Raw genomic sequence first — 17,110 nt, forward strand, 5'->3', positions numbered from 1 at the left:
GCCGTTTGTCTGTACTCTGATAACGCACAGAGGAAGTCAAAACGTAGTAAAAACATCAGTCACTTTTTCTTATTTTTTCTGTCCGTTATCAGAGTACAGACGCACAGCAGGATGGAAGTTATCCGTTAATTTTGTGGTAAACGCCCGTCTCTAGCTTTCATTGCATAGTCTCCGTACCTAATAAACTCCTAGCCTGAGTATAAAGTGATGAAAAAAGCAAACTATACGCAAACTTGCATTCAACTCAAACACAGGCTACCAGCCTTTAGAGCCCATGCAGTCGGACCGTATCCCGCCAAATTCAAAACGTTCTTTTTTCATTTTTCTTTGTACACGCCCACTGCCTCTTCACTGCTACTTCGCGAGTTGATTCTTCATTTGCACAGTCACCAATAAAATATTAAATGTTTGTTATTTGCAGCGCTGCAGGTATTTGTCATAAATACCTCCAATTTTTGCTTGGGAAACTTTTCTCGCTCTAAAACCAAGGTTTTCAAATTTGATACGTTTTCGGATATTTGTTTGATTTTGATTCTGATGCGGTGTCCCTGGGAACGAGTTTTGTGACGTATTTGAACACGTGACAGATTTTCAACACCCAATTTTCTTTGCGGGCATCATAACACAACGTGGTTTAACAAATTTTCGCGTTTGACTGTGAAAAGGTATTTTGAGTTGCATTTTTTAATTTTCACTTTATTTTTATTGTCTTTTTCGTGCTACAAGCGTGACAAATAATATAGGGTTCTCTTTTGTTTAAGGTATTTGTATCTCTGCGGTACCAAATTGGTGTTTTAATGTGACCAATTCAACCTTCCAAGTTTGGGAGTTGCGCGGGAATTGTTACCCGAGGTAAGCGAAACATAAAAACTTTTATTTTAGTAATATGCGGCACATAAAGTTTCAGTTATGGTTGAAATTTGATTGGAAAACACGTAAAAGTATAAACTGGACCAGTTTAGGCTGACCTCCGACTTCTGAGACGATTTTACTTTCATTTCTGTATTTGTTATTCGGGAACTGTCCACATGAGATAAAGCGTTTAAAACGCACGTGAACACTTTTGAGATTGAAAAACGTAAAAATTCCAAATCCTTTCGACTAAGAATCTGAATTATTAAAACAACTGCTATTTTAAAATTACTGTAAAATTTTTCACCTCTGTAACTTTTGAAAATTTGAATTTCGCGGGTTCACGCGCGCGCTGGAGGGTCTAAAATGGAGTGGACCGTGCGGATTGGGAAAACGGCAATTGATCCTGGAAAAAGAAAATCGGATGAAACACTCAAACTTTGATAGAGCTTCTGAAATCCTTACAGTCAACCTATGTCACGCGTTAATTTTTAAAATTTGAACGGGGTTTTGAAATTTACCTGTCAGTTTTGAACATCACCAGCAAGATTTCAGAGTTCCGGTAAACATTTACCTAGTTTAGTGACCGTATAAAGGTATGAATTATTCTTTACATTACAGCATAATTTAAGTATTTCAAAAATAAAATTGTTTCCCAAGTATTTTGAATTTTTTTTGTCAGTTAATGCATCTTTTTCGGAAAGATTTCGAAGAACATTCAAGATTCCATTCAAATGCTGGACATTACAAAGAATAATTTAAATGTTCATTTCATTCTTGCAAATACCGGTCATGCGTGAGGTAGGTTGACTGTAATAGTTCTTGGAGATTCAAAGCAAAAGTTCACCAAATTTTATGATTACATTTCCAAACCTCCTTTTGCCGTGGTGATTTTGTTTTTGTTTTTTTTACCTTTTTGTATCAAGTATGTGTTTGCACCCGTTTACTCTGAACTAGGTACCTGCCTTTGGAAAGATTAAAAGCCAGTCTAAACAAGATGAATTAACGAGTGTCGCCTCTTTATTCACCATTATAACCCTCATATCACAAAAATTAATGAAAACCCTAATTGCGTGTTTTTTATAAATTAACATGTAAATTGAGGTGGCTCCATACCTTTAAAAGAAAACTTTTGCATTTTTTTAAAGTATATACAGTATTTGTCACTCACTTTGGGTCTCAGCTCCATTTTTTTTACAGTAGGCAAATTAATGGAGGTACTAATTAGGTAAATGCTAAACTTCTGTACATTTATTTTACAGGATAATGGCAAGATAGGAAGATGGAAGATGGGGATTATTCAGTGATGGCCAGTTGGACAATTGACGTAGATACAGTACATAATCCTTTGGTTTATTCTGTCTTTAGTGAACCAAGTATTAAATGGAGAGGTGTCATGAGATATTTAAATGCGTTACTCATAAATTATCAGAAAGATTTGTCATCATTGTTGGAAATTAATTTTGTTTGGGACTGATTGAAGGACTTGATATTTACAAATTACACCATATCTGCTGTACAGCACTAGTTTGCAAGATGAGTCAGAATACTCCAAACCATATTTTTGTTGCATTTACATGCATGACACTTCTCCATTTAATTAATAGGTATGCAGCTAAAAAAAAGAAAGTAACTGATGGCTTTCCCAGAACTGCACAACTTCAAAAAAATCTTTGATTACATCAACCAAACACTTCTTCATTAGCGGATTAAATCTAAGCTAATGCTAATTGGTGATTGGTTTTGAATGTAAATTTTTGGCTGGGCACAAGGGCAAGGGCATGTTTTGATAATAAGTTGTGTAGTACTTGGGAATTTCTTATCAATTACTTTCTTTGAAGCTGCTTTTCCAAGTAAAGTTCTAGCTGCTGTTTGTTAGTCTGCTTACTGAGATTGGAACCAGAACAAAAACTGGCACTTCTCAGATTTTCATTACATTGAATTTTCACTTGAATAAAAACTCACAGTTTTGGCAGGTGATATCATTTTGTGTGGGATTTTCACATAACAGTTGAACATGGGGAAGACTGCTCAAATTCTTACATCAATCCAAACTGAAATTGAAATGCATTTGAGCCAAGAATATTAACAATTTTTGTTAAAGTACAGTGGCTGTTCTCTTGTTTGTGGCTTTACAAGTTCTCAAATTTTGTTTGATGTTGGTATTATGTTTACAAATTTCACTGAGCAATAATATCTTGCTGGAAAAATGGCGTAATTTATGATTTGGCTTCAGGAATCTATTAGTTCTTGCGCTTCTAGAATCTACTAGTTGTCGCAATACACTCTACTTTGGTCTACAGACCGGTTTGCATAGCTCTGCATTTGGTGACATAAGGGCTTGAATTCAACAAATTAGCTTTTGGCATTAGTTACAAACTTAAGAAACAAACGAAAAAGATTATGGAATTGAAATATTACTCAGATTATTATGCACAATCCAGCTCTACCTGTAACAAAAGTTGAAATTAATAAGACAGAAAATTTATTCATTGTGGAGAATTAATGTGATGTCATCATGCCAATTACTGTAAGTAGGTCTGGAAGTGGGGCTGGAAATGATGATCAAATCAGGGAAATTACAGAAAGTATAGAAAAATAAAATTGCAAAATGCATGCTGGATATGTTGTAAGCAGACCTCAGACAGTCAAGCTGAACTTTACTTGGACTGTGTATATGTTAATAAAGAGCAGATTGATATTTGACCCAACCGAATGAGATACCTATGAGCAAGATGGTTACACTGGCTGGGAAAATATGGTGGGATTTTTTCAAACATTTGTGAAGAGTGACGAAGGCAAATTTAAATTTTTTGGAAGGGTCTCATCCCAAATTGGAGTTTTTTAATTTCTGAAAAAAGATGGAGATGCCATTAGGAGTAAGAATGGGCAACAAACATAACCAAAACTTGTAAGGAAATCTGACAAAAATTAATATGCTGCGGGGGGGGGGGGGGGGTAGAACATGATTAATCATTCCTTCTAGGGAACTGCTACCTGCATTTCTTGCTTTTTTTCAAACTCTGTGCCTGTTAAAACTGGTTGGAATTTTTTTAAATAAAAAGAAATGAAAAGTGACCAAAAAAAATGAAACAAAATAATCACTTAATTCTTGCATTTTGATTCCAGTGAATTTTATTTGTTTTGTTGACCAAAAAATTACCTAAATTCAAAGACATATGCAAGTTTTTAATTCCAAATTATACATTTTGGAGGGAGGGAAACATTAGAGGGAATATGGCACATCATCAGGACAGTTAGACTTCGGTTGAAAAAGAATCTTGTTTGCAGTACTCTTTAAATCTTTGGTTATAACAACATATTAAGATGCAAAACAAATTTAAGATTTCACAACAGAAATCTAACTTTACATTCAGAGTCATTCTCTTAGTGGATTGGTGAGAAGTCTCTTTGACTTTTTTGTTTTGGGGTAGGCAGAGTTTTGTTGCTTTTATTGATGCACATGTACCTTTGTTCAACCATCTTGCACTTGGTATATCTTTTTTGGCTGGGTTCAGTTAGGTTTTAAATGGTTTTGGCTTTTTTAAATGGTTGTGCAGAACACTGTTTTGTTTTCATCTCATAAACTTGAGAGATCCATCAACAGATTTTGATTGAGTTTGAGGACTGAAATGGAAAAGAATTGTGGCCTCATAACAGCAGTTTGTTTGTTTGTTTGTTTTTATTTTGCTTTGAAATCATGTCAGTCCTCAAACTTAATTAACAAATTAGTTGATTGGTTGCTTCAAGATTGTGAATTGTAAACACTGCATGTTTTTGCTAACCATGTTATTCACAACTTCTAAATCAGTGACAGCCCTTACATCAAGTTTGCTTTTTTTTACTTTTTTGAACTTCCTATTATTGAATTGAATATTTTGTACGCCTTGTTTAGAACTGGGTAACACTTATTTTCACGGGAATGTGACCCAAGAAAGAGAATGTTTTTGTTTTGTACAAAAATGCATTCACCTGTTAAATGGCACCTAAATTACAGTCGAACCAGGTCAAGCGTACCCCCCTAGATTCTATTAATGAATCTATTATTTGAAAATTGAACCCGTTAGTCGTTTCAAGTATTCAAATCAAAATTCGATTTCTGATTGGATTATACGAACAATGCATGAGACCAGAAAACCGGAAAGCCCGCCGGAAAACCCCGCTCAACATATTCAGAGCGGAAATTCTTGATTTATATAATAGTGGATTTTCCAAAAAGCAGATTTCTCGTGATTTGCAGCAGTCAACGCGTACTGTCAGAAAGAAAATTCGCCATTTTCAATCGGGCACGGTGTAAGTTGGTCCTGTCGGGTAAGTTTAAACTCACTAATATAATGATCACTAAATGGACATTTACGTTTATACACTGGCGTTTATTCCCTTAGTTATTAAAAAAATGAAAAGGATTGGAAGCGTTTTATCAGAATAAGCAGTGCCCTTTTTGAGGTATATGCAAATTAATTTAGCGAAAAGTATGCGAACTCACAGTGAAAGATGTTCATTTCAGTTGACCTTCGACAACGGCAATGACCTTCGGCACATGTGTTGCGCTATTCTTCGCGGTATAATGAACAGTCTGGTGAAATATATACCATACTTTCTCATGCTACAAGGTGGGTAATGCTATACATGAAAGATAAATTGGAATTTTTCAGCCCGACTCATTTGCAAGCACTTGCATTGACTTTGGGCTTTTGCCATGACCAAATTTGCATAATGAATTATATGAACGTGTCAACAACATGCGGGAACAGTTTGAACGAACGAGCTGTTTCAAATGTACTGTAGTTTAAATTTTACAGGTTATTCTTTTTACTGTTAGCGCGGATCAATGTTCAAATTAAAAGCCAATAAGAATCGAATTTTAATTTGAACATTGATCCGCGCTAACAATGAATGAATGAATGCATTCTTTGAAACGACTAATGGGTTCAATTTTCAAATAATCGATCCATTAATAGAGTCTAGGGGGGTACGCTTGACCTGGTTCGACTGTAACACAAGAAATATCTCTCACTGATGACACAGCACAGTGCAGATATGGTTGCGCAACATGATTGGGAATTCAGATTTTATTCCCTAGAGGAATGTTGTGGCATACCTGAAACTTTGTTTTTGGGAGTTTCAAAAGGCTAACGTTGGATTCAGGGGACGATTAAATGCAAAATGTAGAAGTTGGCAGCTTTTATTCCCAAGAGTGTTCATGAGCATCGAATTTCTCCTTACATTGTCAGTTACAATTTTAACAATAACTGCAGAAATTCTCGCCGCTCATTGGCTAATTTTCATTGTCAATAAGTGGACAGACACATGAATTTATAAGTTATGCGATGTTGACACAACATCAATGTCAATCTGTCACTTTTCAACCAATAGAAAGTCTCCCTTTTTCCATTAACCAATAAGAGAGCAAGACAATTTTATGATTTTGGTCGCGTCAGATTTAATAAAATTTAAGTTTTTTGCATTTTTATCCTGCGTTTTGATTTCATTTTGTCCCTTCTGGCTTTTTGTTATGGTAAAAAACAAACAAATAGATGTCAGTTTTTCATGCATCTGTCCTGTTATCGATCGTCAATTTCATCATAACATTGTCAAAGTAGTCTGCAGATCCACTCGGGTACACCTTGTGGATTCACAGCCACTTTGACAATGTTATGACGAAATTCATGATCGATAACTGGACAGACACATGAAAAACTGACGTCAAAGAAATCATCAGAAGTCATTAGTGAGGTTGTATGGTCTCAACCACCACAAAATTATTTAAGAACACAAGTGAAACAGAAGTGTTTTGAAGTTGTCACTGGACCAAAATGGTTAAAACATATCATTTCACTTGATGTAAGGCTGTCTTTTGTTAACATCCATCAATCTGCTCTTTATTAAATTGCTGGCCATAACATGTTTACATCAGACATAAAGACTTGAATGTTTCATGTTGGCATTAACCCAGCATTAATGTTTATGTAGCCAGTGCCAGAGCTTAAGAGTGCCCACATGGCCTATGGCTATTCTTTTTCTTGTTATGTCTATATAATGTGTAGGCAAGTGTCCCAAGCCTATTTGATTCTGATGTTTTTTGGCCTTTCAGTTCAGCTTGTAAGTTCCCTTTACCACTTATCTGAGTTGACTAAACGCTCTAGACTAAAAGTGCTTTCTGTTTTTCCTTGTGGATTGTTGACCAAGAAATGAAAAAGAACATGCAATTGTATTGTATTTTAACCCTATTCAGCCTGGGAAGGATGGGTGGGGGCGGGGCGGGGGCGGGGTACAAAGTGCACCCACTCCTTGTAACTTCAAAGCCACTGAGGCCACAGCAAAGGGACTTAAAGGATATAAGTTATGTCCCAAACTGTTTTGTGTGACGGTTGCAAAGTGGACCAATAATGTTTTGTCGCATGGGAATCACATCATTGGTTTTTCATAGTTGCCATCTTGGATTTCTCAATATTTCCAAAATTGCAGAAAACCATCCAAGTTGGGTCAAAATTTAACAAAAACAAAAAAGAATCAACATGGTGTAGAAATTGAAGTGGCAAGAGTAAATGCAGAATATTTGTCAAAAGGGTGGGAAAAAAAATCCAAATTTGGAAAAAATGCACTGTAGAAATCTTGTGGCCATAGAAACATCAAGTGAAGTGACGTATCTCATTATATCAAATTGTTGCCAGATAAATTTTCCGAACAGTCAGAGTTTGGTGATGTTTTCTTTTACATTAAAGAATATTCAAAGTCAGTGCAGGCCTTTATTTCCTTCACCCCCTGGCTGAATAGGTTTAATATATTACAATTATTTCTTGATACACACTAGTATACAATTATGTGAACTCTACTTTCATACACCATTCCACCCACATGTACATACATTACTTTCAACAGTGCAGAACAAAAATTAATGCCAGCATAAATTTTAGACAGCAGCAATCCCCAAGTGAAAAAAGAAAGCTTTTAGTAAAACAGACAATAGAAATACTGAGGTAGGCTAGAGGGGTAAACAGTCTGCATTTGACGTAACCAGAATATAACAAGAAGTGTTGTCATGAGCTTGCAATGCAGGTATTCCTTGTAAAGCAATCATTTTCATGTGTGTTTCAATCAGCCTTAGAGGAACAAGGAAACATTTCGTTGTTGCTCTACGATTACCTCATAGACAAAAATAAAATGATTAGCACTGTTAGCTGATAGCAACACTGTTCTTGGTATGTTTTGGTTCCACCTAGTGCTGAATGGTTAGCCTTTTAGTTTATCTCAATGACTGTTTAATTGACATCATCACAGTAGGAACATGACTTTCAAGTGTTTAGTCAACTAAGATTAAAATGGTAAAATAGGGAACTTAAAGGTATGAGTCCTTAACAAGACCATGTTAATTGTAACTAAGGATGCTAGTAGAAATTTGTTGTCAGGAACTGAAGGGGCTGGTGAAAGTTTGAATGCATTCACTGACTATGCTATTGAAAATGTCACTGAGAACTCGCTCTCAAAATGCACAAAGTAAGAGTGATTGCAAGTTTGGACTGTGCAAATGTGTAGTCTGGATCTACAATCCTTTTTATTTTTGGCATTTTAGAGAGTGTAGTACTCAGCAATGTTTCCAATAGCACACTGTATCTGACAGTTGAATACTTTCAAACTTTTAAGGCTGTTTCAGTTTTTGGCAATAAGTTTTTACTCTGTCTTTAGTTATGATTACTTCAAGTGGAGGGTCAACAAGTATCAGAATCAAACAGGCCTTTTTGCAGTGAAACCCACCAATCTCGAAATAGGGCAAACATGGTTTGCAGTACAGTTTTTGTATGGGAAAAAACACATCAGGTGTCAAAGAATTTCTGTAAACTTTGAAATCTGAAAACATCACAGCAAACTTAGACATCAGATAAGATGTTTTCTGTTCAACTACACCTGCAGTGTGAAAGGAAAATGTTTTACCTGTTATCTTCAGTTTACAGTTTATACTTTTTTCAGATTTTAATTTGACAGAGGTAATTTGACATCTTATGTTTTTCTGTACAAACATTGTGTTCACACCTTGTTTGCTTTATTTCCCGATTGGCGGATTTTTCTGTGAAAAGGCCTAAAGACAGGACACTTGCCTATACATTTTTAGAGATATCAAGTAAAAGATTAGCCATACACCATATAGACACAGTAAAGCTGTGGGGCTGGCTACATAAACATTAATGCTGGGCTAATGCTAACATGAAACATTCAAGTTTTTTGTTTGATGTAAACATGTTATGTCCCAGCAATGTTTATTACTTGGTTCACTAATTGTACAAGATAAACACAAGGTTGTACTGTACTCAAAAAGTGTTTATTGCAAGAAAACATCAAATAAAGTTGAAATAAAAAAAATCAAAAAAAAATCTAGCCAACCATCCCCCTGTCTTTTGAGTTGCTTCCGCTCTGGCTAGAGTTGTTCTGTGTTCTTTTGTCCTCATTAAATATTCCAACTTTGAAATCCTGTCAAGTTCTATCTGATCTCATAATTTCTAAGTGGTGATGTGAACACTGGGAGATTCACTGTTGATCCACAACTGGACATGACAACATGGAGGCTGGTGATGGTTTGTTTCCCTGTCCTCTAGAGTCCAATCCAACTTTGCCTGGATACCACAATTCCTAAAGTTTTGTTTAAGTGCCAATCAGTTTGAAAGTGGTTGGAATATGCTTGTTTCATAATTTGGCCATTCAGTAAAAAAAAAAAATTGAATAAGATAAAATTCAATGTTTGGTTTAAAATCTTCCACTGTCTTGGATGAAAAAAATAAGCGTCGCTGTTCAAGGGCAAGGCATTTCATCATAGGAGGAGGAGGACGAGACCGGTTCAGCGTGCCGTCTACCATTTCCCCGGCCGCACCTTGTCATACAGCAAATCAAAGAGCACCTAAAGTCTCGTGGAGGGTAGTACTTTCTATGAAGCTGCGAAAAGCAATATTTGCGGCCCCTAATCCCACCATTTAGTCGCAAAATCCAAGCAGAAAAAATTCAAATGTGTGAAAGCGCTAAATGTAAAGAAAGCCGACCTGCGAAATGACGAAATGAAAATATGCACACAGCTTCGAATGACATAAAAGCACGTGCATTATTATGCTAATTTGCGGTGATGAAAAACAATTGAAAAATTCAAAATGGTTGGCCGAATGGTACTAAAGATTTTTCTTTTTCAATTTAAGTCTTTTTGTTTTTTCAGAATTCGTGGTTATGAAACGGTTTAGGGTATTAGAAGTCAAAATGTTTTGAAAGCTGTCAAATGTTTCTGAATGTATTTTTTTGTAAACAATTTGTAAGCACGCATAATTTACTGCAGGCCGTGAAAAGAAATTTCTTGTTACGTGGACGACTTTCTTAGCCAATTTATTTTAAAGAAATGAAAAATTTGGCTAATTTTAAATGAATTTTTTGGAATCATATATCAAACAAAGGAAGAATTTCATCGGATTTCCAAACCCGAGAAGAGGCTTGAAAAAACGAGGCGAAGCAGAGTTTTTTTCGACCAACTTCGAGGTGTTTGGAAATCGGATGAAAGTCTTTCGGGTGTTTGATATAGCTTCTCAAACTATTAACAATTCTTGGAGAAATTCAAAGAGAACGTTTACCAAATTTTATGATAATTTAGATCACATTTGCCAAAATGCCTTCACGGTAATGATTTTCTTTTTGTTTCATGAATTATTAATGAGGGAGAAAGAGATTTGAACTGTGACATCATTAGACAACACACCTATAAGCATTTTGTTTTGTTTGTTTATTTGTTTAATAAAAAAAGGTAGGACCAACTGAATTCTTTAAACTGTTATGTCACATGATGTCATAGAGCATTTCCCTGTCAATTTCATCTGATCACAGGCAGCCCATTAACACTATACATGAACACAAACACTTGAAAGGTGTAGGATTCATGTATTGTGTACCTGGGGTCCTGGAATCTGAACAAAATTTATCAATAAATTGTTTTGAATACAGTGGCCGTGTTCCTACAAGAATTATTGTTAAAGGTTCATTTTCAACAAAACTTAAAGACGTTTTAGATAAAAAAGGATGATTGATCATTTTGGTGGAATATAATAATTTTACTAAATAAACCCCATGAGGCAGCTGGTATATCAGAGAATATTAAAACAAAAAAAAAACAAAAACAAAACAAAACAAAAAAAGGATAATGCCCAAGGCTGAAAGATTGTCTAAAAAAGTAAACAGATGGCCTAGAAACAAAGCTTCAAGGGCAACTGTGAAATTTTGAGGACAATCTTTAAATTGAGGGCATTATCATCCAGTATACCAGTAAACCAGAAAGGGGTTTATTTATTGTATAACCCTCTGATTAATTCCTTAAACACGTAAGCTTTAGAAAGAAAGGAAAAAACAGCCAGTGCTAGCCATAGCATGACTGCAGGAAAATAAATGTAAGCTGACTAGTTTGTTGGTTTGGATTGAAACATCTAAAACCTAAAACTGTGATGTTTTCTTTATTTTGTCTGGTCGAAAAAATCAGGCAACGGTTATCGTCTGATAAACGCTGTCTAATTTTGTACCACGTGACATGTTTCATTTATCAGTGGGTTACAATAATAAATAAACAATCATTCGTCTCACAATGTTGCTACTTAAGTTGTAGATCACAATCTTCTACCAATTAAGTGACTACATTGTGAGACAAACCATTATTTTATTTATTATAAAAGAAAATTTGGTTGGTAAATTTTAGTTCATGATTTTTCATCGGAAGGAAATGATCAATAAATTTTGACATAAAATTTGGTGATTATACAAACAAAATTGAAAAGGGCAGTTCCCTTTGTTGATGGTTTGTTAATGAAAAACTTTGGAAAATGTTTTTGCTTGAAGTCAAGAATTTGGACTGCAAGGATTTTGTGACTGCAGAAAATGCTCAATGCGCAGAAAAAACTTGATTAGGCAGCAACACAGCAAGTAGGCTATAAGCATGCGGAAGGTGGGGAGTTCCCCACCCCGCTTACAGACTACAAGGCTAAACAGCAAAGAATCCCCTCAACAAGGCTTCCAGCTCAATCCGAATTGCTACATGTTAGTCGACAGAGAGGGGCGTGCAGGGTCCCCAGCCTCTTTTAATGTCCTCCCTATCACCATCCATCAGAGTAGCCTGATCAAAGCCCCTTCCCTTAAACACCTAAGTTTTTCATCCATGACAGTGGAAGTGAAACAAGCATCTTGACCACATTAACTTCCCCCCCGCAATAATTTAGTAATGTGGTATCCAAGCAAAGCTGAATTAAACCCAGAAGACAAGGGAAACAAACCCTCACCTGCCTCCATGTTGTCATGTCCTCTTGTGAATCAAAAGTGAATCTCCCCGTGTCCACATCACCCCTCAGAAATCAGTCGATCAGAATAAACTCTCCAGGATTCTCAGTTGGAATATTGCAGAGGACGCCAGAAACACAGACCTTCTCAGAGCCAGAGTTTCCACAACCCAGTGGCAGGGAGATGGTTGGCTAGATTGTGAGTGTGCCGCCAGTTTGTGTTACCTGCTAATAAAGCTTAGCAAAAACAATAAAAATTATAGATACAAATCAAGCTCATAGACAACAAAAAATCAGAAAAGATCCTTCAGCCACTAGTTTTAATCTTCCAAATCCTTACAGGTTTTCCAGAGAAAAGCCAGAAATAATAATATGAGACAGTTTAAGTTGATTTCTTTGATTAGCCAAGGTGCCATTTTTTGACCAAGGCCAACACTATAAATTTCATCTTCAATATTGTGTATAATTTGTGTAAAGTGGCTGAAAGATATCATCTGTCTAATGAAAAACCCAAAATAAACCATTTTGTCCTAGAACTATCACCCATACAAGCTTAAAATAATTTTAGTGTCAATGATCTTGAGTTCTACAAAACAAAGGAAGCAGAATAATTATTGTGTCTAGTAAGGAAAAATTGTTTTGGATTAATTTGTTTCATAATTTATCCCTAAAAGCCCCTCACAGGGAGAGGGTCATTACGTAATGAAAACTAAAAAAAATATAAAATAATGTGATAAACAAAATCCAGTAAAATTAAATTACCTAGTGCTCCATTCTTAATATACAATTAAGCTGCTTCCTTTGTCTTTGATTTGAAATGAGAAAACACTAGTTAGACCAACGAACTACTAAATCATGATCATGTTGAACATTAATTTTGCTGTATTCTACTGTAAATGAAAATAGCCTGTTTAACACAAATCCTTGGGTCATGTAATGCTAAGAGTATACAAATTGGATGAAATGCCAATGAGATCAGTGAAATGAGAGCTAATAATTTTATAATCAGTTTTATCATCAGTGTGAAATGTATTGTTCAAACTACCTCTGAATGCTGCATTGTTTCAGTACTGTATTAAACTAATTTCCTTTTCCAATTTATTAATGCTTAATGCATTGTACATTTTTGTCCAACATGATCATGACTTAACATAGTAGGTCGTAATAAAATGTAAATTTAACACAGTGATGGACACTGCTGTTTAGGTTCATTTTGAATGATAAATGGATGTGATTGTCACTTTCCCTGTCATTAACAGGCAAACTCTGAATATAAAAATTGCAAGCAACACTTTTTCTACTCAGCCATTAATAGGGACCTTAAGAAGCAATGAGAACATCAGAAAACTAAAGTTTTAGTTAGCAAAACACTGGCTCTGCATGTGCGTCATACACTTTTGTACATTTTTATGCCGCCCACCGAAAAATGACAAGGTGAAATGATCAATTTCAGTGTTTTATGGAGAACTTGAAAATAGAAGGGCATATTTCCTTTTTCTTTCTGAACTTGAAAGCCACCCTACGAATTCAGCTCCTGCATAGTTCTCTTACATTATGCAAATTGAATGACTTGAATTTATTGCAAGTTAGTTCAGAGACTCAAATTTAATTTTCAGCTCATGTTTTTAGTGATGTTGTCATCCTCACTGCTAAAGGTCCCTTATATGACCTCAATTAGAAAAATCAGTTAGAAGTTTTGTGCTAAAGGTCCCTTATATGACCTCAATTAGAAAAATCAGTTAGAAGTTTTGTTCCATAATTTGGTTCATTAAAGGCCATGTCTTAAACACGGAGCGATCCTATAAGACCAGGCTGAACGGTTCAGACTGTCAATCAAAAATCCCAAACGCGCGTATCGGATTGGTTGATTACCAAAGGTCTTATTTTAGCACGTTCAAGTTCCTGCAACTTCGATTCGAAAGGACATGACGAGTCGGTGGAAAAACTGTTTTAGTTCGAATTGTTTTGTTCAAAATTCAATCCAACAAATATGGCTACAGGAGAAGAAGTTAGAAAGTTAAGTTGTCCGTCTATTTTGAGATCGGAAATTCATTTATCGGCTGGTAAAATCTTATCCTTTCGAGATATTTCCGAAATGATTAGGATAAAGTTCGTAAACAAACTCTGTCTCGAAATAGGTTGTTCTTCTGAAACCGACTTCCAAGATGGAATTGCTTCGATCCTTTGTGTCGTTTAGTGGGGGAGAGCTAAGTAAAGACACAAAGTCGCGGAAGCAAAGCCTAGAAGAAACAACGGAACGGGCAACGGAGGAGAAAAGTGAAGTGTCTCAAGCGGCGAGCGATCGCACGCAAGACGACGGAGCTGATAATCTTTTTGAAGTCGGCCTCTCTATTGCTTACTGTATAAACTTAGAATATATTTAGTACTGGCTAATTTTAATACTGATGTGAGAGCCATTGCCATTATCATTTCATCCATAAGATACATGAGAGCAACATCAGGTCGTGTTTTGTTTATATCTTTGGTGATTTTTCGAATTAGCAAATATGCATGATCACGTACGAAATGTGTTTAGATGTCTTTATTTTTAAATTTGTGCATAGAAGTTTAGAATTTATTACTGCCACTTCCAGCGGATTAGTAGAGTTAGTTTTCACGTACGTGATCGATAGATACACAAGCGGTAATGAACTTGAACCCAACATAACGACTCGAGCAGTCGTTTAGCGGAAAACTGCCAAATTTTGAAAATCCCACCAGTTTTGGCGAACAGCACAGACTCGTTTTGGTTATCGGCATGTTCAGATGGAGGGATACAAATGTCCAGTTCGTCGCAGGCTTCAGTTTATAATGGTTTCGATCTTTGTACTGTGTATTTGGTAGAAGGATTTCGAATTTCGAGGTAAGTTTCATATAATCTTTCGATTGAGGCAACGAAACTTGATTATTCCGTTATTATCGTTAATGTCGCTAATTTCTGGTGTTTTACAAGATTTATAGTTAGCGTTTAGCTTATTTTTATTGATAAATCGATTCCCTCTTCGATTTTACAAACAATAGTTCTTCTCTCTTTTTTCCTCGACCGTTACCGACGTGATCCACCATTATACTGATCCGTTAGGAAGCCAACAAAGCGCTTCAAAGGGGGCGTGTCCTTCCCTTTTATAGGATCGCTCCGTGTTTAAAGGCTTGTGATTGGTGAGTTTCAAAGTACCTTGACCTCAATCTCGCTGTTTTCTGCTGGTTGTGGTCACAAAAAGTATTGCAATTGTTGGCCATCAAATGGATTTTGAACAGAAGAATTTGCACTTGAATGAATTCAAACTTTGTCTTTTCAGTGAAGTTTAAGGGTCTCTCAATTTGGCCAAAAAAATTGTAAAGAAATATTGTTTTTCTTCAAGATATTAAAAAAGGCCTGATAAATTAAATCCCCTTCAGCAGTTCCATCACTGTTTTGAATACAAGCTTAGTGCAGAAGTTGGAGGAATAAGATTTCGGAAAATATCTGAGCGTATAAAAAAAATTGTAAAGAAATATTATTTTTCTTCAAGATATTAAAAAAGGCCTGATAAATTAAATCCCCTTCAGCAGTTCCATCGCTGTTTTGAATACAAGCTTAGTGCAGAAGTTGGAGGAATAAGATTTCGGAAAATATCTGAGCGTATAAAAATAAAAATTATAGAGGTCACCTATCAGTTTTTCATTTAAACATCGCTAAAATGAATATTGGAATTTCAGCATAAATTCAGTATGAATATTGAACTTATTCCCCCAACTGGGTACAAACAAGTGTCTCATTTTAGTGTTAAAAAATTGCCTATCAGCTTTCTTTGTTGCCAAGGAAAACACTAAAAAAATGAATTCATTTTTTTTTGGAACTAAAAATGCAAATTTTCACCCTATCAAACAAAGCTAAAGTATAAGGTAACTTCCCCTACATGTATTTACCTTCAGATTTTTTTTGTTTTGAAAAACAATGTTAATTGTGATTTTATTTAGTTTCATATGATCTCCAAACTGCATGAAGTGAATACCCACAGGGAAAATCAATATTTTCCAGCTAGGGTAAATTTATAAATTCTGAAAATTTGTTCTTAACCCTTTAGCCCCCAAGAGTGCCAATTGGCACATAATTCCATAACTCTTTCAATATTTGACAGATTTCTATGAATTTTTGACACAGAGATGATCTTGTGAAGATCTACTCATTAAAAGGATAAAATCTTAACCCCCTCCCATATGTGATATGTTGACCACCCCCATAACTTTTCAACTTTTTTCCCCTAGAAGTTGTGGGTCTTAGTACATCTCTCACATTAATGAACATGTTGAGAACTGCAAAATGAGCTATAGTTTAGAGGTATACCTAATATACACAAGGATTGGGACGTTTTTGAACTTTAAAATTTTTACGTTTTAAGGCCATTTATCTCAAAGCCATAACTTTTCTCATTCATAATTATATCAGTTATAAACTACATTCATGAGTAGCTTTAAAATGGTATATCATACATGCACATTGAGTCTGTAGTCTTGGATCTGGAGAAAATGTCGTTTTGCCTTGGGGGTTAAAGGGTTAAGGGTATACAAGGTAGCAGGAAAATAACTCTAAAAAGCAAAGACATGCTCTGAAAAGTGGAAAGCTGTATATGAGCATAATTTTTTTTAAAGAAAACAGAAAATGAACACTTGTTTGTACACTTAAGGCGGCACACTCACAAGAGAAGGCATGAAAAAGTTGCCAACCAAACCCAAGAAAAATGAAATTATGAGAAAAAAAAATGAAAATTGGTTTGTGTTAAGTTTGGCATGAAATTTTCATAAAAAATTTAACTGTAAATGGTTTGAACCAAGGAGTCATGTCATAAGTATGTACATTATGATCATTCGGGTGAGTGTAGCCCTGAGAAGGACTGTTTGAGGTGAAAATCTGACTGATGTTTTGGCAACATGAGCGGAAGTCATCTTGAGAGTCAAGTAAGTTGTGGAACATCAGTAATTGATATCAATGT

General features: G+C 35.5%; 1 long non-coding RNA gene across 1 annotated transcript; it reads left to right on the forward strand.

The window, feature by feature from the left end:
• Positions 1-634: 634 nt before the first annotated feature.
• LOC146449427 (uncharacterized) lies at positions 635-4,840 on the forward strand. Its single transcript, XR_014860634.1, has 3 exons — positions 635-665; positions 762-852; positions 2,115-4,840. It is a non-coding gene; the product is annotated as an uncharacterized LOC146449427 (long non-coding RNA).
• The last annotated feature ends 12,270 nt before the right edge of the window (positions 4,841-17,110 follow it).

The sequence above is a fragment of the Pavona decussata genome, unplaced genomic scaffold (assembly GCF_977016875.1).
Source record: "Pavona decussata unplaced genomic scaffold, jaPavDecu1.1 SCAFFOLD_602, whole genome shotgun sequence".
NCBI lineage: Eukaryota > Metazoa > Cnidaria > Anthozoa > Scleractinia > Agariciidae > Pavona > Pavona decussata.